Raw genomic sequence first — 23,033 nt, 5'->3', positions numbered from 1 at the left:
TGAGGTGTTGGGCACCTCCAAAGATGAACTCTGACCCGAAGGGTAGTGTGGAGATATGGGCTTCACAGCTGAAGTCCCACTCTGATTCTTGGAGCTCAGAGGTTGCCCAGCCTCTTGCTTACAAAATCAGGTGTTGTCATTAGGACATCGATTTGGATTGAGCGTCCTCAGTGACAGTTGCTTGGATGGTCTCCTCTCTCCTGATCTTCCCAAAAGAGTCCCTGTGCCTGGTAGGGGCGGGGTGGGTGGGGAACCGGTGAGGAGGGGTAGGGGCGGGGTGGGGAGAGGAGGAGTAGGGGCGGGGTGGGGAGAGGAGGGGTAGGGGCGGGGTGGGGAGAGGAGGGGTAGGGGCGGGGTGGGGAGAGGAGGGGTAGGGGCTGGGTGGGGAGAGGAGCCGGCGGGGAGGGGTAGGAGCCGGCGGGGAGGGGTAGGAGCTGCCTAGGAGGGGTAGGGGCGGGGTGGGGAGGGGTAGGAGCTGCCTAGGAGGGGTAGGAGCTGCCTAGGAGGGGTAGGGGCGGGGTGGGGAGGGGTAGGAGCTGCCTAGGAGGGGTAGGGGCGGGGTGGGGAGGGGTAGGAGCTGCCTGGGAGGGGTAGGAGCTGCCTAGGAGGGGTAGGAGCTGCCTAGGAGGGGTAGGAGCCGGCGGGGAGGGGTAGGAGCTGCCTGGGAGGGGTAGGGGCGGGGTGGGGAGGGGTAGGAGCTGCCTAGGAGGGGTAGGAGCTGCCTAGGAGGGGTAGGGGCGGGGTGGGGAGGGGTAGGAGCTGCCTAGGAGGGGTAGGGGCGGGGTGGGGAGGGGTAGGAGCTGCCTGGGAGGGGTAGGAGCTGCCTAGGAGGGGTAGGAGCTGCCTGGGAGGGGTAGGAGCCGGCGGGGAGGGGTAGGAGCTGCCTGGGAGGGGTAGGAGCTGCCTAGGAGGGGTAGGGGCGGGGTGGGGAGGGGTAGGAGCTGCCTAGGAGGGGTAGGGGCGGGGTGGGGAGGGGTAGGAGCTGCCTAGGAGGGGTAGGGGCGGGGTGGGGAGGGGTAGGAGCTGCCTGGGAGGGGTAGGAGCTGCCTAGGAGGGGTAGGAGCTGCCTAGGAGGGGTAGGGGCGGGGTGGGGAGGGGTAGGAGCTGCCTAGGAGGGGTAGGGGCGGGGTGGGGGAGGGGTAGGAGCTGCCTGGGAGGGGTAGGAGCTGCCTAGGAGGGGTAGGAGCTGCCTAGGAGGGGTAGGGGCGGGGTGGGGAGGGGTAGGAGCTGCCTGGGAGGGGTAGGAGCTGCCTAGGAGGGGTAGGAGCTGCCTAGGAGGGGTAGGGGCGGGGTGGGGAGGGGTAGGAGCTGCCTAGGAGGGGTAGGGGCGGGGTGGGGAGGGGTAGGAGCCGGCGGGGAGGGGTAGGAGCCGGCGGGGAGGGGTAGGGGCGGGGCGGGTGGGGAGAGAGCCCGGAGTGTGTGGACTGGCAGCCACTCTGCAGCTCTGCCGTCTCTAGAAGGCAGCTGCAGGCTGGGGTGCGCCAGTGGCCGGGCAGGGGCAGTGGCCGTGACCTCGCCAGTCATGGGGAGCGAGGAGCCCGCACACCTTGGCTCCAAGACCCAGGAAGGAAAGCACCCAGACACACAGACTCTTTTGGAGGGACCGGGAGAGAGGAGGCCAGCCAAGCAACTGTCACTGAGGACACCGCGGGATGCTCTGCCCTCAGCATTCAGACGCCCCCCCTCCCGCAGAGCTGCTGCGGGTCCCGGCACTGTGGGTCTCGAGCTCCGGCGGCCGCCCGTGCTGTGCCCGCACCGTGGGAGCGCGCCCTGCCGCACCTGGCTCCAGTCTCCCGGGGAAGTGCAGGAAACGCTCCCTAAACTCCACTTGGTACGTCTCTCCGGCTTCCTTCTCTTCTCCGCTCCGCCGGGGACCTCGCAGCCACCGGCCGCCACCTCCTGCGTGTGGGGCCCGCCCGACTCTCTTTCATGCGCAGGGACAGCCCCGCTGGCTCCCATTCACACGGACTGGCTCTGCGCGGCGCCGAAGCCGGGCAGCCAAGACTTGGATTAACAGCCGCCGGGAGTGCTGGAGCCGCCCAGTGGTCTGCTGTGACCCGCTGCCCGGCCTCGCGTCCTGGGCTCCCTCCCGCACCGCGGCCGCTGCCGCCACCGCCAAGGAGAATGGTGAGCTGGGCGTCCGCCTCCCGCTGGGGACGGGACCTAGCACAGGGCAGAAACCGCCAGATTTGGGGTGAAGTGACAAGGGAGGAAATCAACTAGGGAAGACAGACCCGGGATGGCAGCCACAGTACTTTTTTGAGGCGCGGTACTGCTGGGCAATGCCCGGGGAAGACTTTTTTTTTTTAATTTTTTTTTTTTTTTTTTACAGAGACAGAGTGAGTCAGAGAGAGGGATAGACAGGGACAGATAGACAGGGACAGATAGACAGGAACGGAGAGAGATGAGAAGCATCAATCATTAGTTTTTCATTGCGCGTTGCAACACGTTAGTTTTCTTTGATTGCTTTCTCATATGTGCTTTGACCGGGGCCTTCAGCAGACCGAGTAACCCCCTGCTGGAGCCAGCGACCTTGGGTTCAAGCTGGTGGGCTTTTTTTTTTTTTTTTCAAACCAGATGAGCCTGCCCTCAAGCTGGTGACCTCGGGGTCTCAAACCTGGATCTTCTGCATCCCAGTCCGATGCTCTGTGCACTGCGCCACCGCCTGGTCAGGCATAAATAAATTTTTATTAATGTTAATGGGGTGATATCAATAAATCAGGGCACATATATTCAAAGAAAACATGTCCCGGTTATCTTGCCATTCAATTATGTTGCATATTCATCACTCAAAGTCAGGTTGTCCTCTGTCACCCTCTATCTAGTTTTCTTTGTGCCCCTCCCCCTCCCCTTCCCCTCTCCTTCCTTCCCTCCAGCGCCCCCCACCTCCCCCCCACCCCTGGTAACCACCACACTCTAGTCCAGGGGTCCCCAAACTACAGCCCGTGGGCCACATGCGGCCCCTTGAGGCCATTTATCCGGCCCCCGCCGCACTTCTGGAAGGGGCACCTCTTTCATTGGTGGTCAGTGAGAGGAGCACATTGACCATCTCATTAGCCAAAAGCAGGCCCATAGTTCCCATTGAAATGCTGGTCAGCTTGTTGATTTAAATTTACTTGTTCTTTATTTTAAATATTGTATTTGTTCCCGTTTTGTTTTTTTTACTTTAAAATAAGATGTGTGCAGTGTGCATAGGGATTTGTTCATAGTTTTTTTTATAGTCCGGCCCTCCAACGGTCTGAGGGACAGTGAACTGGCCCCCTGTGTAAAAAGTTTGGGGACCCCTGCTCTAGTCCATGTCTCTTAGTCTGGTTTTTATGTCCCACCAATGTATGGAGTCATGTAGTTCTTGGTTTTTACTGATTTACTTATTTCCCTCCATATAATGTTATCAAGATCCCACCATTTTGTTGTAAATGATCCGATGTCATCATTTCTTATGGCTGAGTAGTATTCCATAGTGTATATGTGCCACATTTTCTTTATCAGTCTTCTGTTGAAGAGCATTTTGGTTGTTTCCATGTCTTGGCCACTGAACAATGCTGCAATGAACATGGGGCTACATGTGTTTTTACGTATCAATGTTTCTGAGTTTTGGGGGTATATACCCAGTAGAGGGATTGCTGGGTCATAAGGTAGTTCTAATTTTAGTCTTTTGAGGAACCACCATACTTCCTTCCATTATGGTTGTACTACTTTACATTCCCACCAACCATGAATTGAGGGTTCCTTTTTCTCCACAGCCTCTCCAGCATTTGCTATTACCTGTCTTGTTGATAATAGCTAGTCTAACAGGTGTGAGGTGGTATCTCATTGCAGTTTTGATTTGCATTTCTCTAATAATTAATGAAGATGAGCATCTTTTCATATATCTGTTGGCCATTTGTATTTCTTCCTGGGAGAAGTGTCTGTTCATGTCCTCTTCCCATTTTTTTATTGGTTTGTTTGTTTGTTGTTGAGTTGTATGAGTTCTTTGTATATTTGGATATTAGGCCTTTATCTGAGCTGTTGTTTGAAAACATTTCCCATTTAGTTGGCTGTCTATTTTGTTGTCAGTTTCTTTTGAGACGTTCGCTGGGGCTTGAGGTTAAACTAGTGCGAGATGGGCACGAGCGAGGTGATTCTTGGGGTGAATTTAGAGTCCTCGGTGTCAGTGTGTGTCTTGCCCAGAGGTGGGCGCAGCGCTCTGGGCTTTCTTTGAACTGTGCTCAGCCAAGTTTGGGGGCTCGCGCTGGGCCACTTCCCAGGGTGTCCTTGGGGACTGTCGCTTGCAGTGCAGATGGCTTTGGGAGAGGTAGGGGTGTGCGTGGCTCGAGCACAGGGCGGGCAGAGGACAAGGATTAGTGAACTTGAAGGTGGAGGTGTCTTCTCCCCAGCCTGTCCCCCACTCCTCTCAACCCCAATCCTTGCCTCCTGGTAGCTCCTGTTTACGTAACCCTCCCCCCACACACACACACTCACTCACACACTCAGAAGTTGGATGCCACCGAGGGGACTGTCATATTATTACTACTAAGAGGAGCTCGAGATCTTGTGACTACTGGCTGGAGCGCGAGACTCCTGCTTTTAGGACTTGGGTGACAGCCGTGTTTTCCAGACGACAGGAAAGAGAGCCCAGCCTTGGTTGGATGCCTGTACCTGGCGTTTGCCTGTATCTGTGTACAAATGGTCCTTGATTAAAGTGATTGAATGAGCAGCAGAGTAGACTTCTTTACTTTAGGAATGTGAAGTCGCTTACCAGTGAATTGATGGAGACACACAAAAATATTAAAAGAAACATAATGATGGGAAGGAAAATGTTGCTTACATGTAACGGCCTCCAGTGCAGGGAGTTTTAACAATGGAGCAATGAAAACTGCTCTGGCCCCTTTCAGATTACTCTCTGCACTTTTAAAATAGTCTTTTCTCAATTAAGAAAATATATAGAATATCATAAATAATGTAAAACAATGCTTTCAAATAGATGCCTAAAGCAGATTACCTGGGAGACTGTGAGCATAGTATTCAGTGGAGTTTCACACAAGTACTAGGATCATGGTTTCTAGATTAAGCCAGACCTCATGCTTAGATTTTAATGTTTCTGAATGAATAATCTTCTTACTCACTGAATTTTCACTCATTCAAAAAATATTTATTGAGCCAATGAGCACATAATATACAGAGCTAAGCTGGTTGTTACTTTTTTATTTTTAATTTTAATGCGGTGACATTGATAAATCAGGCAAATGTGTTCAGGGAAATCATCTCCAGATTATTTTGACATTTAATTACATTGCATACCCCTCACCCAAAGTCAAATTGTCTTCTGTCACCTTCTATCTGTTTTTCTTTCTGCTCCTCCCCTCCCCCCACTCCCCCCTCCACCCCGCCGTTACCATCACATTCTTGTCCGTGTCTCTGAGTCTCATTTTTATGTCCCATCTATGTATGAATTTATATAGTTCTTAGTTTTTTCTGATTTATTTATTTCACTCCATATAATGTTATCAAGGTCCATCCATGTTATTGTAAATGATCCAATGTCATCATTTCTTATGGCTGAGTAGTATTCCATAGTATATGTGTACCAAAGCTTTTAATCCACTCGTACATTGATGGACACGTGCTGTTTCCAGATCTTCACTAATTGTGAACAATGCTGCCATAAACATGGGGGTGCATTTCTCCTTTTGGAACAGTTCTATGGTGTTCTTAGGGTATATTCCTACGAGTGGGATAGCTGGGTCAAAAGGCAGTTTGATTTTTAATTTTTTGAGGTATCTCTATACTGTTTTCCAGTGGCTGCACCAGTCTGCATTCCCACCAGCAGTGCAGGAGGGTTCCCTTTTCTCCACATCCTGGCCAGCACTTATTCTGTGTTGTTTTGTTGATGAGCACCATTCTGACTGGTGTGAGGTGATAATCTCATTGTGGTTTTAATTTGCATTTCTCTAATGATTAGTGATGTTGAGCATTTTTTCATATGCCTATTGGCCATCTGTATGTCCTCTTTGGAATAGTGTCTATTCATTTCTTTTGCCCATTTTTTGATTGGATTGTCTTCCTGGTATTGAGATTTACAAGTTCTTTATAAATTTTGGTTATTAACCCCTTATTAGATGTATTGTCAAATATGTTCTCCCATTGTGTAGTTTGTTTTTTTATTCTGTTCTTAGTTTCTTTAGCTGTGCAAAAGCTTTTTAGTTTGATATAGTCCCATTTGTTTATCCTGTCTTTTATTTCACTTGCTTGTAGAGATAAATCAGCAAATATATTGCTGTGAGAGATGTTGGAGAGCTTACTGCCTATGTTTTCTTCTAAAATGCTTATTGTTTCACGGCTTACATTTAAGTCTCTTATCCATTTTGAGTTTATTTTTGTGAATGGTGTAAGTTGGTGGTCTAGTTTCATTTTTTGCAGGTAGCTGTCCAATTTTCCCAACACCATTTATTAAATTAAAGAGGCTGTCTTTACTCCATTGTATGCCCTTACTTCCTTTGTCAAGTATCAGTTGTCCATAGAGCTGTGGATTTATTTCTGGGTTCTATGTTCTGTTCCATTGATCTACTCCAGGCTGTAAAATCTGACCCAGAGATTTGTTGTCTTAAGTTTCTATTTTCTCAGAGTAAGTGATCTTTACTTACGTGCAGACATAGCATTGACATAGTTGAAGCTATGCCATAAATATAGTTTACTTTTCCTCTAATTATTTTTATTTCGAACTTTCTTATCAAGGAAAAATGTCCCAGAATTTTCACACTAGTTATGTTGAGGCTCCTGGGAAGCTGGAGACACAGTATTGTAAACTAAAGGTAAGTTCTGACTAACTCTCCTGTGTTCTGTTCATGGAGAATCTGCTTCCCTCCATACACCTCTGCCCTAGCTGGGAAAGCTCTGAGTTTGGCCCTGTTTTGGTTTTCTGTTAATTAGATTGTATCATTTACTCTGCAGTTGTTCATATGTAGTATGATATTTTCTTAATGGATCAGAACCACTGCCCCAGGAAGTTTTAAGTAGAACCTGTCTGAGCTGTCATGCTTTACAAAGCAGTGGCTGTGTGTGCTCTGAGACACCATACTGAAAGTTTGAGGTTGATACGGAGGGGACTTCTGTGTTCTTCATTTCTATCACTCAGTGTTGCCCAGGGTAGGACAAGCCCAGGATCATTTTTTATCCAGGGAGCCCCACAAAGGCCTGGTTAGTTCCAGCTTTTAGTTAAAATTGACAAGGGCTCTCTCTGGGAGTCCTGTACCAGACTTGTACTACATTTAAGTCAATGGAGAAGCACCCAGAGTTGTAAAAAGGAAGACAAAATTCATTTCCTGAATCATTCTTTGCTTGGCAGTCAAATGTGCTCTCTTCTGTAGATGAAAGGCTGATGGTTTCACCTTGTAACCCTTGCTTTGTCTAGGGAACTTCTAGCTTCCGGATGAGGCACCTTCAGAACCTGCAGAAATTTGTTTCCAGAGCTACAGCCGAGTTGATTTGGTTGAATGAGAAGGAGGAGGAGGAACTAGCATATGATTGGAGTGACAACAATCCCAATATCTCGGCCAAGAAAAATTACTTCTCTGTGAGTCTAGCACAACATGCCTGTCATATTTCTGTAATAGCAGCAGAAGGAGACAGAGGGTCTAGTCTGCTGAGAGCATGGGTTTCTGGGTTTGCATTCTACTAGGTAGAAATAAGGATACTGTTTAATGCATCTGCGCATGGGAGAAGTGGATGTGGAGAGAGAGAACTCGCACGCTAGGATGAGTTTGTTTAGAAAGGCAGTGTCTTGGGTTCACAGAGCAGCAGCCTGCAAGTTGTCATTTCAGAAGCAACATGGCTTGTGGTTAAGCTTATAGTCTTTGAAGTGAGCTAGTTCTAATGTAACTTCTTATTCCTCTGCTTACTAGCTCTGTGACCTTGGCAAGTCATTGAATCTCTCTGGACCTCTATAAAAGGGGACAATAATAGCACCACTTCAAAGTGTTGTGTAAAAGATTCAGTAAGATTTAATAAGCTAATAATCTTAGTATTGTTTAACTGAGGCCTCTCAGAAATGCTGAATTCTCTAATTCATTAAAAAACTTTTTGGTCTCACCCTGGCCGGATGGCTCAGCGGTAGAGCGTCGGCCTGGTGTGCGAGGGACCCGGGTTTGATTCCCGGCCAGGGCACATAGGAGAAGCACCCATTTGCTTCTCCACCCCTCTCCCCTCCTTCCTCTCTGTCTCTCTCTTCCCCTCCCGCAGCCAAGGCTCCATTGGAGCAAAGATGGCCCGGGCGCTGGGGATGGCTCCTTGGCCTCTGCCCCAGGCGCTAGAGTGGCTCTGGTCGCAGCAGAGCGACGCCCCGGAGGGGCAGAGCATCGCCCCCTGGTGGGTAGAGCGTGGCCCCTGGTGGGCGTGCCGGGATCTACCCGGTCGGGTGCATGCGGGAGTCTGTCTGACCGTCTCTCCCCCCGTTTCCAGCTTCAGAAAAATACAAAAAAAACAAACAAACAAACAAAAAAAAAACTTTTTGCTCTCAATCTCTTCATTTGTGAAATGGGAAGAAAAATTCAGCATTGGACTATGGGACAGTACTGTATTCTTTTCAGTGCAAGATGGACACAAGTTAATAGGGTTACTTTTTGGTGTTTTACTATTTCTACATCTCAAGAGGATTTTTAAACTTGTTATTTTTTTTTTTTGTATTTTTCTGAAGCTGGAAACGGGGAGAGACAGACTCCCGCATGCGCTGGACCGGGATCCACCTGGCACGCCCACCAGGGGGCGGTGCTCTGCCCCTCTGGGGCATCGCTCTGTCGGGACCAGAGCCACTCTAGCGCCTGGGGCAGAGGCCAAGGAGCCATCCCCAGCACCCGGGCCATCTTTGCTCCAATGGAGCCTCGGCTGCGGGAGGGGAAGAGAGAGACAGAGAGGAAGGAGGGGGGGAGGGGGGGAGAAGCAGATGGGAGCTTCTCCTGTGTGCCCTGGCCAAGAATCGAACCCGGGACTTCTGCACGCCAGGCCGACGCTCTACCACTGAGCCAACCAGCCAGGGCGGATTTTTAAACATTTTGTAAATCCTGTGCAAATAGGAAAGTTTTTAACTAACATTTACATTATATATTTTAATTCCATGAATTTAGAGTTTATTTTAAAATATAGGCTTTTCCTGAATAGAGAGTGGTACAGGATTCTTCTGAGGTAAAGGAGACGGAATAGATATGATAATTCCTAGAACAGTCTGTATGAGAACAGACTATATAGATATAAAGAAGGTGCTTGGAAAGCATCAGGGGAGAGGGGTCAAATCTGATAGAAGAGCTGGCATCTAAAGCAGGTCTTGTAATGTTAATAGAATTCAGAGCCAGAAGAGGACACTACAGGCTGTGGGAGTAGTCTTAGTGAAGCCAGCCACTCAGGGCCTCGGGTCCACTGGTGTGTCAGGTCCTGTGTTAGGTGGGTGCAGGCATGAACTAGCCACTCTAGCCCAGTTTTGTCCTTTCTCTGCTTTCAGTGCTCGTCCTATGTTCCCTCTCTTACTCAGGTCTGGCGTGGGTCCCACATCCTTTGTGAATCATTCCTCAGTAATTCCGGTATTTTTGCTCCTTTCTGAAATCCTTTGGCATGTACTGTTCATGCATCTCATTTTGGCTGTAACCCAGTGCTGTAGGCTTTTAAAAAGTAGGGCAGGGAACAGAGCCTTTTCTTCACTGTGATACTGTCCCTTTAATAGTGCTTATTGCATACACCTTTATTCCATTTTCAGGAGTTGAGAATGGAACTGGAGGAGAAACAGGATGTGTTTCGGTCTCTACGAGATACAGCGGAGCTGCTATCACGTGAGAACCACCCAGCCCAGCAGACGGTGGAGGGATGGACTGGGGGGTGTGTGAGGGCCCAGTGCTCAGGGGCAGTTGTTATAAAAGTGTTCAAATCGGTGGCTTTGTTCTGCTGAAAGACCTGGAGGAATGATGGGAACATTTGTCTTGGTCTTCTCCCTTTTCGTCTGAGCCCTCAAAAGACTGCAAACAGTTTAGATGGTCTAAGAAGAATACTATGGAAAACAAGAAGGGATATAGACTCCTAACTTCACGGGGAAAATGCCTTGGACCATATTTTTTCAAGTAACTGCCCAGACAGATCCTCTTGTTGATGTGGTAGCATTGCCCAGAGAGGGAAGATGGTAGAGGAACTCAGGAGGGGTTTGTTTATGCCTGAGTTTTGCTGGCTAGATCCCTTAGTTGCAACTTAGTGTGGAGAGGCCTTTTCTGTGAAACCCCTTCTTACAAGACCATGTTAGATAAAAGACAAGCCTCTTGCTTACGGGAAGCACTGAGCAGGTGCCAGTCAAGTACCTCCATGTATCTTCTGTAGTCCTCCCTATCCTTAGGAGATTGTACTTGGAGGAGAGCATTGTGCGTGTATTGGGTGTGTTGATTTCATGCTGCTCTGTCTGTGCTTGGTGGTTGCAGGCTTACAGTGCCACTGTCCAGTCCCAGTTGCAGTGGATGAAGCAGCTGTGCTTGTGTGTCGAGCAGCACGTGAAGGAGAACACTGCTTGCTTTCAGGTACGTGGGCTGTTTGCGTGCATGCCTTTGTGTAAGCATGTGTGTATCAGACACTGAGGAGAATATTTTCATTCTGGCAAGAGATTGTGTGCACGTGCATATACATGGGGAAGGCAAAGTTAATCTCACCTGTGTCAGTTAGCTTCTATTGTATAAACCAGCACCCTAAAACTAAGTTGCTTAAAACAGCAGTCATTTAGGTAGTTAATGATTCTATGGTTTGACACTTAGGGCTCTGCTCAGCTGCGTGGTCTTCTCATCTTACCTGGCTGAATCATGACTGCAGGCAGCTGGCAGGCAGGCTGGGGTTGGTGGGTCCCTAACAGCATCACTCCATGTCTGATGTCATCTGAGGTGAGGAGCTACAGGTCTGTATACAAGTCTGTAGCTCCCAGCAGGTTATTCTGGACTTCTCCACGTGGTGCCTCTGTCCACAAACAGCCAGAGAGAGGGAGCCCCAGCGCACCAGCGCCTGTCTGCTGCCTTGCTTAGTAACAGGCCAGTGGCCAAAGGAAGTCATGTGGCCATGCCCAGCTTCCAGGGGAGGAGAAATAGACTTCATCTCTTAATGGCAAGACCTATAGAATAACACGGCCATTTTTTTTCTACAGTCTCTCACAGAATGAAGGATATGCTACTTATTTTCAAATGAGGGTAGGCAGAGACAATAAATTATTATCTGTTTGGTTTTGCCCTAAGTTAAATATTCTTCCTGATGATTTTGTAATTATACCAACAAATTAAAACATTTGATAACTCAACCTCTAGGCTTTTGTGAACTATACCTCACAGCCCAGTGCTGTCACTAGTGAGAAGTCAAGAATGAGCAGAGCTTTCTGGGGAGGGTGAAGCCGGCTGACTTTTCCACAGTGCTCAGCAGGCTTTGCGCTAGTCACCAGTAATAGTTCTAGGCCACGGCATCATGAAAGCTCCCGTTTATACTTCCATGGCCTTTGTAATGAACCTCACTGAGCCGGGAGAGTGTCATCGGCTCTGCTCGGCTCTGCGCAGTAGGCTGTCGCAGTTAAGGTCTTGGTGTTGCTTTGTAGTGAGCACAAGGCAGCCCTCCCTTCTGTCCCCACAGTTCTTCAGTGATGCACGAGAGCTGCAGTCTTTCTTGAGGAACCTCCAAGACTCCATCAAGCGGAAATACTCCTGTGACCATAACACCAGCTTATCCCGCCTCGAGGACCTGCTCCAGGACTCCGTGGTGGGTGTTGCATCAGTGGGACGATTACAGAAAGGAGCTCTGAGAAACAGGGTAAACCTGTCAGCTGCTGCTGTTTATATCCTTGAAAGCTCCAGGCAGTGGGTCATTGTTTTTATGTTTGGCTCACATTCAAATAGAGTTTAATCAGTTTGTTCCCTTTCCTTTTTTCCTTTCTTTCTTTAAAGACATTGTTAATAAGATTCCTTTGGGTACATTATTGAAGTAAAGGCCTAGTCATCTCCCCTGAGCCTCTTAGCGCTCATCATACTTTCTTTGCCTTGTTCCTGTCTGTTTCAGTTCTGTAGTTGGAACCAGAGATGAGGCGTAGAGCAGGGGTCCCTAAACTTTGTACACAGGGGGCCAGTTCACTGTCCCTCAGACTGTTGGAGGGCCGGACTATAAAAAAAACTATGAAGAAATCCCTATGCACACTGCACATATCTTATTTTAAAGTAAAAAAACAAACCGGGAACAAAGACAATATTTAAAGTAAAGAACAAGTAAATTTAAATCAACAAACTGACCAGTATTTCAATGGGAACTATGCTCCTCTCACTGACCACCAATGAAAGAGGTACCCCTTCTGGAAGTGCTTCGGGGGCCGGATAAATGGCCTCAGGGGGCCGCATGTGGGCCGTAGTTTGGGGACCCCTGGTGTAGAGCAACAAAAGTAGGGTTGAAGGGGATTAACTGACATCAGATTCTTTTTCACTCAGAAAACCCCTATGAAACTAGACTTGAGCCAAATTTCTCCTCCTTGGCAATTTTCTTTTGGTAATGATGAGGTACTAGAAAATTGAATTTAATTAAGGACATTAAAATCTTACCTAGAGGTAATGCTATATTTCCCAGTTTATTTACGTAACAATATTTACTTTAAAAAAAATAGTATTGCCCTGGCCGGTTGGCTCAGTTGTAGAGCGACGGCCTGTCGTGCAGAAGTCCCAGGTTCGATTCCCGGCCAAGGCACACAGGAGAAGTGCCCATCTGCTTCTCCACCCTTCCCCCTCTCCTTCCTCTCTGTCTTTCTCTTCCCCACCCGCAGCCGAGGCTCCATTGGAGCAAAGATGGCCCGGGAGCTAGAGTGGCTCTTGGCCTCTGCCCCAGGTGCTAGAGTGGCTCTGATCGCAACCGAGCGACGCCCCAGAGGGGCAGAGCATCGCCCCCTGGTGGGAAGTGCATGGCCCCCTGGTGGGCATGCCTGGTGGATCCCCATCGGGCGCATGCGGGAGTCTGTCTGACTGTCTCTCCCTGTTTCCAGCTTCAGAAAAATACAAATAAAAGAAAAAAAAGTATTGCATTTAGTATTTAACCCAAATCAATTTTACCTTCATTTCCTCCAATGAACTGTCCCTTCAGGAGTGCTGTAATCAAATCAGCAGGACTACTTCCATTTATTGAATGTCTATTACGTAGAGTTGGCAAGACAAGGCTCAAGGTACATCTCTCAGTAAGAATGAAATATGTTTGTAATAGAGAAATTACTTTTCCTGTAGGAGAAGCCAGGGGACCCTCACACTTCAATAGAAGATTATAAATAAGAAAAGCAGAATAACTCAAAACAATGCCATTTGTTTTGTGGGTAAGACTTGGGCACTTATGAATGTTGGTTGGTGAGGAATTATAAACCTATGAATGAGTTTGCATTCAGTGTTTCACCTGGGCAGATAATCGGTTAATTTGGAATGAAGGGTAAAAACCTGACTTTTCAGATGTTGTCTCTACAGTGTCTCTTTCGGAGGTACTTCAGGTGTGAAGGAGGATTATAATAATCCTTGGCTGTTGTCTCCTCCCTCCCACAGAGTACCTTCCTGTCGTAGGGTAACTCCTCTGCAGTTGTCATATCTTCTCTTCTCGAGGGTCGCTGCTCTGTTCCCTCCTCTCCAGGTCAGGGGCATCGGGTTGGCGGCATCCTCGGGGCATGGAGTCACCTGGGTCTGCTCCTCAGCTTGTCCTCAGCTTTCCGTCAGGTTCGGGAGCATCTGTCCTGGCTTCTGGTTCTTTTCAGAACTTTTACCACGCTGAGCACTTGGTGTCTCGAGTTTGAGATGTTTGGCTCTGGGTTAGACAGAAACTGACATCTTTATTGCAAGGCAAATGACATGGGTGGGTGAGCTTGCAAGTATGGAACAGTGAGGCTGTCTCCCTGATAGATTCCACTCCTCTTTCTTAACTAATAATAAGTTCAAGTTGTATTTCTTCCAATCATGCTCCCCGGGACAGGCAGAGGTAGTTTAATTAAGCATTTCTTTTTTTAACTTGCATATTCTTAATTCCTTAATGACATTTCTTAACATTATTAACTCTTTACTCTCATTACATCTATTTCCATTCTAAGAAAGCCCTTTTCTCAGGAGTTTTTGTACCTTGAAACGGGCTCAAAACATTCTGGTTAATCTTTTACGTTAATGGAATTGGCAGTAGATCGCTACCAATTTTGTTGACAAGAGGTTCATTAGTTTTTAAGATAATTGGGTTTGCAGAGACTTGAGAGATTTAATTTTGCATGGTACTGCTTTCAAACCAATCAAATTTACATGATTGTCACACAGCAAGGCACTAAAAGGTGAACCCTAAATCATTTGTCGCAATGCCTTCACCAACAGTATTGATTTGTAGATTGTTGGTTGGAGAGCTAAGATCTTTCTGGAGAAAGTTTGACTCAATTAAAAAAAGTAAAACATTTGTGGTGGATATAATTTAAAATTTTTAAAGAACTTAACTCTAGCTTCTCCTAAGCAGAAGGCAAGAACTGGCTTTTCCCATTGAGAAGTTGAATAACAACAATAACAACATGGTTGTTATTATTGTTTTTAATTTGTGTGTTCTTTGAACTTTATTTGGGGAAATCCTTTGCTAGCTTTATAGTTGTATTTGGCAGCTAGAAGTTCTTTTTGTTTTATTTTTGTCTTTTACTTTTATTTTTTGCATGTAGCTTTTATGGTTCCTTGAAAAAGGGCACAGGGAAAAAGCTGCAAAATTGAGTCCAAATGCACTTGGTTGAAAACAGAAACGGTCTCTCCTTCTTCCTCTACCCTGGTGTTTCTAAGATGGCTCCACCAACAATTCTTTAACTGAGAAATGACATTCTCTAAGGGAGTGGAGCATTCAGTTTTTGTTAGTCACTCTGAGTAGCAACATTAGTGTCTTTATTTTCTTCTCATTTTGTAGGATGAAAAGGAGCAGCTTATACAGTCCAAGAGTTCTGTTGCCAGTCTTGTTGGGAGATCAAAAACAATTGTTCCATTAAAGCCACAAAGTCCTGACCATGTGCTAAAGAGCACCATTTCTGTGAAGGCCATCTGTGACTACTGGCAGATCGAGGTAAAGAGGGGGAATGGGTATTCTGGCTCTAAAGGGAAGTGAGGGACAAGGGAAGCTTCCTCATAGAATTATGACAGTAAGGAAAAGTCAAAGAGTGGGTTTTTTTGTCTGTTTTTTAAATTTTTATTTATTTATTTTTTAAACAGAGACAGAGTCAGAGAGAGAAATAGGGGACAAACAGGAACGAAGAGATGAGAAGCATCAATCCTTAGTTTTTCATTGCACTTTGTGACACACCCTAGTTGTTCATTGATTGCTTTCTCATATGTGCCCTGACCATGGGCCTTCAGCAGACTGAGAAACCCCTTGCTTGAGCCAGCGACCTTGCATCCAAACTGGTGAGCTTTTGCTCAAACCAGATGAGCTTGCACTCAAGCTGGCAACCTCGGGGTCTCTAACCTGGGTCCTTCCGCATCCCAGGCCGATGCTCTATCCACTACGCCACCGCCTGGCCAGGCAAGAGACTTTTTAAAATTTAGAATTTTTTTTTTTTTTGCATTTTTCCAAAGCTGGAAACGGGGAGGCAGGCAGACAGACTCCCGCATGCGCCCGACCGGGACCCACCCAGCATGCCCACCAGGGGCGATACTCTGCCCCTCTGGGGCGTCGCTCTGCTGCATCCAGAGCCATTCTAGCGCTTGAGGCAGAAGCCACAGAGCCATCCTCAGCGCCCAGGCCATCTTTGCTCCAATGGAGCCTTGGCTGCGGGAAGGGAAGAGAGAGACAGAGAGGAAGGAGATGGGGAGGGGTGGAGAAGCAGATGGGCGCTTCTCCTGTGTGCCCTGGCCGGGAATTGAACCCGTGACTCCCGCATGCCAGGCCGACGCTCCACCACTGAGCAAACCGGCTAGGGCCAAATTTTAGAAATTTTTAAACTTTTTTATTTATTGACCTTGGAGAGAGAAAGAGAGGGGGTGAGGGGAGGAGCAGGATGCGTCAACTCATAGTAGTTGCTTCTCATACGTGCCTTGACCAGACAAGCCCAGGGTTTCGAATTGGTGACCTCAGCATTCCAGGTCAATGCTCTGTCCACTGTGCTACTACAGGTCAGGCTAACGTTTAGAATTTAGACATCTCAAATCTCTTCTGTCATTTTCTTTTAAAAGCTTCAACTCTATAATAATAATTTGCTCCCAACCTATGTGATTGTCTTCATCATCTACCCAGCTGCCTAAGTGGTGACAGAAATGGTACTTGGTAGCACCTGGGAGATACCTTTGACTTCTCTCTCGTCCCCTATGGCTAGTAGGACTGCCAAGTCAGTACTGACTTATAAATAAACATCCCTTAGCTGTTCCTTTTTCTATCCCAAGTGTCTTTCACTTGGATCATTGTATCAGCTTCCCCATCCAATGCATTCTTTTTCTTCTTCTTTTTCCAAGTGAGAGGAGGGGAGATAGAAAGACAGAGTCCTGACTGGGATCCATCCAGCAATTCCTGTCAGGGGCCGATGCTCTGCCCATCTGGGACCATGGCTTGCAACCGAGCTATTTTTAGCACCTTAGGTGGAGGCTCCCCAGAGCCATCCTCAGCACCCAGGGCAATGTCCTCAAACCTGCCGAACCATGGCTGCAAGAGGAGAAGAGAGAGAGAGAGAGAGAAAAGAGGGAGGGGTGGAGAAGCAGATGGTCACTTCTCCTCTGTGCACTAACCAGGAATTGAACTGGGACATCCACATACTGGGCCGACCATCTACCACTGAGCCACCAACCAGGGCTCTAATGCATTCTTTATCCTACCACCAGCATGATCATTTACAAAGAATTGTCACTCCCCTGCTTAAGTCCTACAGCAGATATTTTATTTGTCATTTCTGACTGATTCTTTTTTATTATTTCAATGTCCTTTTTTATATCTGTTATTTCTTTATTTAGGTTTTCGTAATGGCCATCTATGGTGGTTCTGATATCTTTGAGCATCCTAACAATCGTTATTTTAAACTCTGCATCTGGTAATTTGGTTATATCTGATTCACTTAGGTTCTTTTCTGGGGATTTCTCTTGGTTTATTTGTGTTGTATTTCTCTGCCTCCACATTTTCTCTTCACGGGAGTGGCTGTGCTCCGGTGCACAAGCGTTTGTGGCCTTGGCCTTTGCCCCGCCCCCGTGTGTGACATTATGCTCGGTCCTGAGGGCACTGGCGAGCACCTTTGCTCAGCTGCGGGTCTCCGCCTGTTTCCGGGCTTTCGCCCTGCCCTTCCAGGAGGAGCCCACTCGAGGAACGGCTGCTAGCCTTGGCTCTACTGCCGGGCAGGACTGCGTTCCCAAGCTCAGCTCAGTAGCGGAACTCCGCCTCTACTGGGCTTTTGGCTCCACCCCCGCGGGAGGAGCCGGCAACCAAGTCAGACCGCAAGCCTGGGTTGCACGGGCGGGGCGGGGCTGTGCTCCTCTGCCCTTGCTCAGGGGCTGGTCTCCACCCTTTCCGGGTTTCCACCCTTTTCCCGGAGGCTGGATTACAGGCTGCCGGCAGCTGAGCTTGGCCGCTTTTGCATGCCCCCTTCTTCCCAGCCGGGCAAGATTGAGCTCACACCTGAGCCCAGTGGTGGCCAGCCGGCTTCCGCCCCTGCCAGCAGAACCGCGCTTTTTTCTCCCGCTGCCGCCCGCCCTCCAGCGCGCCCTCAGCAGGGGAACTTGTTTGGCTGCTCTCCTGCTTCCCTTTGCTGGTATTGCTGTTTCCGGGGGAAATATTCACTTCAGCTTTGGGGGGTGACTCGTCCCAGGGGTTAGGGTGGCTATCTCCCAAAATGCTTTTCCCTGTGCCTCCTAGATTACACTCTCTTCCTGTTACTCTGGTCCTCTCCTCTCCCTCCCCCCCCCCCCCCACCCCCCCACCCCACCCTCCACCCCCCCGTGGGTGGTTATGAGAGAGATGTTCTGCCTGGTCCCTTTAAGAAGGATCCTGGGTCTGAGAAATCAGACTCTTTCTCAAAAACAGTATCCTGACTTGTTTCCAGCTAAATACTGTCCTTACGCCTCTTCTGGGCTCTGGGGCTACAGGCTGGGGCTTTGTTCCTGGGGCTCAGGACCCTTCCCCCTCTGCTACACTCACTTCCTGCCACGCGAGTCTCTCCCTGCTGCCGTTCACTCCGGGGAGCTGGGCAGCCCTCTCCGCGTTTCCGTTTCCACTTTTCCTACCAGTCTCTGTGTGGCTTCTTCAGTGATACTTGGTTGAAGAGTCCTCTTAGTTTAGTCCCTAAGTTTTATTTTTATGCCTTCTGGATTTCTTTTTCTTCAAAATCCCAGAGACACATTTCTAAATGATGTTGTTGGTAAGGTGATGGCTTTCTCCTGAAGTGAGATCTCATTTAAACTATCCTAGGCCGGGGCCAAATTCCAAATTAACTGTGTATAAGGAAGCTGTCAGTCATGGAGTGCAGTGTTTCCTGCAGAAATAATTGTCTTAGATGTTGGTTGGAGCAGCAGAATCCACAGTGTGGTCAGGATATGCCACTTGTGCTGTGAAAGCAAAGAGCTTTGCAAACTGAAACCCACCAGAAGTCCATGGTGAGTTTTACAAAAGCTGTCAGTTGGATGCTGATATAAGGGGTCAGTGGAACTGAAGGGCCAGATGGAGGAAAACAGGAGAGAAGGTGAAGGTTGCAGTGTAGGGTTTCAGGCTCGAAGCTGTTCCTCCCTCGCTCACCTGTGCCCGGTCCTGTGCTGGGTACGGGGACCCCAAGAGGAAAACAGAGCCAGGCTCTGGCAGCAAGGACTTGTTGAGGGGCCGGCAGTGAGCGCACAGGGGGGCACCCTGGGCTGAGGGAAGCTGGCTTCCCCACGGTGCTCTGGGAGCAAAGGGCAGGGCCTTGCACCGGGGCTGTGGTCCCACAGAGAGACAGCAGGACGCCCCTGCAGGATGAGGGGTGAGGGGGCCCCTCACCCTCTGGAGAGCCTGTGGGGAGCCACGTGTGGGTGGAGGGGAAGCCCAGGTCTAGGCCAGGCCCAGAACACAGGGTGTGCATGCATAACTGAAGCTCTTGGATTGTTCTAGAAAGTGCTGTGCTATTTGGGGACTTTAAGCAAGAGCCAGCGTGTTTGGTGCCCAGCTGAGAACTGTCACCCTGTGTGCTGTGCTGCAGCCACACCTGCACCTGAAGCCACCCTCCTCCCCTGCCCCTTGCTTTCTCCTGTCAGGGCAGAGGCCCTCCCCCGCTGGCCCCAGGCTGGGTACAGTCTCCTAGTGCCCTGGTCGGCAAACTGCGGCTCCCGAGCCACATGACTTTGGCCCCTTGAGTGTGGCTCTTCCACAAAATACCACATGCGGGCTCTACCTTGATAAGGAATGTACCTACCTATATACTGTAAGTTTAAAAAATTTGGCTCTGTTGACTAATGAGTTTGCCAACCACTGTCCTAGTATACCTGGAAACAGCAGTTGGGATTCTCTAAGCTCCTGGCAGCTTTGTGCCATGAGGGTACACCCCACCCCCTTCCAGTCTAGAGACAGCGTGATGGCTTTTCCTGGGTCAGAGCCCATGGGTGTGTTGTTGGGATGGCCAAGCCTCCCTGAGCTGTCATTGCATGGGGGTCTGTGAGCATCAACTCGAACGACATCCCTGCTCTTACCCCTGTCCCTGTGTCACCCGCTCGGAGTGAACCGCAAAGTGCCGGGAAAGTAAAGTGTACTGAGGACACAGCCGCTGGCAGGGCCCGTGTGCGAGCATGTCTGTGCAACTTAGACGGAGCTGCTTCCCGAGGCTCTGTCATGAACTTGGGGAAAGCAGGGGAAGGTCTCGCCCGTGCCTTTGAGAGCACCGGGCTGGGATGATTCACTCTCTCTCCGCTTTGGTAACAGGATTGAGTGGATGGGCAGGGAAGTGAAACTGGGAAGAAGAACCTGGTGAGGACTGCCACCCAGCGGACCCTCACCACTGCCAGAGAGTGGCTTCGGGGGATCTTCAAGAACAGCATGTGCCCGAGCTCACGTTTGCCCAGTCACATTCACGTACAGAGAGGAGATTCAGGTGAGCCAGGGATGGCACAGAGCCTGCTGGACAGTGTGAGAGGGTCTAACGAGGGACAGAGACAGTCGTGTTCAAGGTTAACAGCTGGGATTCTGCTGGAGGGACAGGGGCGTTATGTTGTGTTTGCGAGTTTGCCGCATTTCAAAACAAAACATCAGAGGGAAATTCCTTCTGAATAAACACCGGTTACACAGCAAAGGACCGGTGAGTTACCTGTCTAGTCAGGGCCCTTTGTTTCCTGGGGCTAAGGTGTGTGTCCTGAACATGGCCAGGTCTGGGGCACGGTGTCCTTGTGGCCCAGTGCTCTCTGCACTACCATGATGGTCATTCTTTTTCACAGAATGACACCGTGGCATTTTGTGGCAATGGGGGCTGTTGCTCACATGTGGCTTTTGCAGGTCTGGAGGCGGCTGGTGGAAATAAACTTTCCCGAGGAGCACGGCTGGAAGGAGTCCTTGCTGGGGGACATGGAAGGGAGGCTCAAACAGGTACCCGGTTCGGGAATACTTTTCTCAGGGGTGAAGGCACCAGACTATTGGTGACAACCAGTGGAGACAGAGGGTGCGTTTGAGTGAATGGACATACCTCCTGTGCACAGGGATGGGCCATGTGTGACTGCGTGGCCACTTCTGGTGCAGCTGAGCTGTCTGACCCCAGGTGGCTTTCCAGAACAGATACAGGAAATAGGGTGTTGCCACCAGGGGAACCCCAGGCATATACCTGAGCCTGTCAGTGGCCTGGTGGTGCCCAGAGTAGGGAAAACACAGAAGTACTCTCTGTTCTCGTTCAGGCCTGCGCCCCTAGGAAAATTGAGGTTGATTTCTTTTTTATTTTCTTAATATGGCACGGGAATTTCATGTATGACTGTTCAGTGGCTCCTTGTAGGAAAACATAGGCCAGGGAAAATCAAATTAGTTTTCAAAACTTAAGTTTTCACAGACTGCGGTGTGGGTACTTTCTCTGCAAGAGACGAGGCTGAATTGTCACTGGTCTGATGTTTGGGGGGCAGTGAGGACATGCTTTGTGGGGGTGGGACAAAGGTTTGAACAATGGGGCACTGATAAAATAGAGGGGAAATAAAAACAAGTGACAGCTTTGTCCTAGAGAGTTGGCAACCACACTCCCAGCTCTAAACCTCACCCTTGCATCCTCGCAGGAGAAGCCCCTCCGCCAGATCCCCGCCTTCTGTAACACCAGCTGGGAAGCTGCGGGCTCAGGAGACAGTGTGTCCCAGTGCTTTGAGAACTGTGTCACCAAAGCCATCAGCTCAGTCTGCCAGGTGAACAAGCTTGCCCACCCGGGGGGCCACTTCTGGGGCTACAGCGGCTGCCTACCAACTGTCAGGAAGGGCTGTTAAATGCCCGCTGGTTCTGAGACCATGCTCTGACCCTAAGAATGGGCCTGGGTGTCCCCCTTCTAGCTTGCAGGGGTGGTTCTGGAATCCAGGACCCTTGGCCAATGCCTTGAATTGCCACTCAGCTTCCTGCTGTTGCCTATGGCTGTGACGTGCTGTGAATCACAGCCAGTCACGTGTGACCTCATATCTGGAAGAATCACAGTTTGCTTCCACTCCTGAAGTTCCCCATGACTCCTGGCGTGTGGCATTGTCTGCTGACAAAACTGGTGGTAGGAAAAAATGTCTGATTTTTAGTTTATCCTTTTCAACTTCCTCCCTAAACCAGACTCTGTTATTTTGATATTTTTGTCTGCATTGATCACAATGTTCCCCAGCTTCAGGTATCTGTGGACAACACCCAGCCTGTGGTCATACTGTAGTGCCGAAAGGAACTGCCCGATAATCCGTCGTGCTTCTGCCTCGGTGCTCGGGCAGTTCCTAGGTAAATAGTCAGAGGTCACCACCGCTGACATACTCCATGATGATGCATGATATGGAGTCCCTGACAATCACCTCCACCAGCTTTATTATATTGGGATGGTTTCACGCTTTAAGGAACTGAACCTCACAGAAGGCGTTAGGGCAGTCCCTTAAATTTACAATTTTTACAGCAACGTATATGCCCGATAGGATGTGCCCGGCCAGCTTAATCGTGCCAAAGCCCCCTGTGCCCAGGGTGCGAACAAATAGATAATTTCCCACGTCACCCCTCACCCACCAAGTGGTTACTCCAATGTCACCAAACATGGAGACTTGATGATGTTAAAAATCCAAGGCACCTAAACGAAACCAGAATACAGAGAGAATAGTCCGAGTCACAATTTGAACCCAAATCACCTTCCCTCAGCCTGCCCACTCAGACTGGCCCCTCAGTCTGCCCACTCATCCTGCCCACTGGCCTAGTCACTCCGCCTACTGCCTCAGTGTGCCCACTCCACATGGTGACTCAGCCTGGCCAATAAGCTTGCCCATTCAGCTGGGCCCCACATCTTGGTCACTGCTCTTGGCCTCTCAGCCCAGCACCCCCCAGCATGTCCACTCAGCATGGTCCATCAGCCTACCCTTTCAGTCTGGACTCTCAGCCTGCCCACTCCACATAGCCACTGAGTCTGCCTTCTGAGCCTGTCCCTTCCGCATGCCCTGTCAGCTTGGACCCTCAGCCTGGCCACTTAGGCCACTTAGCCTGGCCACGCAGCCTGCACTCAGCTTAACCCTTCATTTTGGCCACTGCAAATAGCCCCTCAGCCTGGCCCCACAAACTACCCAGTCAGCCTGGCTTCTCAGCATCCCCACTCCACGTGGGCCCTGATCCTGGCCCCTAAGCATGGAACTTCAGCCTGGACTCAGCCAGCCCACTCCTCATGGCCACTCAGACTGCCCACTCAGCCTGGCCCTTTTGCCTATCCAATCAGCCTGGCCCAACAGCCTGCCCACTCCATATGGACCCGCCAGTGCCCACTCCACATGTGCTCTGAGCATTGCACCTCAGTCTGGCACCTCTTTCAGGCCACTGGACTGGCCACATAGCCTGGCACCTCAAACTCTTTCCTCACCCTGTGCCCAGGGTGCGACAAACAGAAGATTTCCCACATTGCCCCTCTTCTACCAAGCGCTTAC

The 23,033-nt window shown here is 49.5% G+C and overlaps 1 long non-coding RNA gene across 2 annotated transcripts; it reads left to right on the top strand.

Moving 5' to 3' along the window:
• The first annotated feature begins 11,641 nt into the window (after positions 1-11,641).
• LOC136398691 (uncharacterized) lies at positions 11,642-22,364 on the top strand. Of its 2 annotated transcripts, none has more exons than XR_010750033.1 (5): positions 11,642-11,733; positions 14,905-15,057; positions 19,852-20,020; positions 20,419-20,508; positions 21,177-22,364. It is a non-coding gene; the product is annotated as an uncharacterized lncRNA (long non-coding RNA). The 2 variants fall into 2 exon arrangements; XR_010750034.1 differs by lacking the exon at positions 11,642-11,733 and adding an exon at positions 13,098-13,315.
• The last annotated feature ends 669 nt before the right edge of the window (positions 22,365-23,033 follow it).

Source organism: Saccopteryx leptura, chromosome 3 (assembly GCF_036850995.1).
Source record: "Saccopteryx leptura isolate mSacLep1 chromosome 3, mSacLep1_pri_phased_curated, whole genome shotgun sequence".
Classification (NCBI taxonomy): domain Eukaryota; kingdom Metazoa; phylum Chordata; class Mammalia; order Chiroptera; family Emballonuridae; genus Saccopteryx; species Saccopteryx leptura.
The sequence above is the reverse complement of the archived record's forward strand: the minus strand, read 5'-3'. Positions and strand labels throughout refer to the sequence as shown.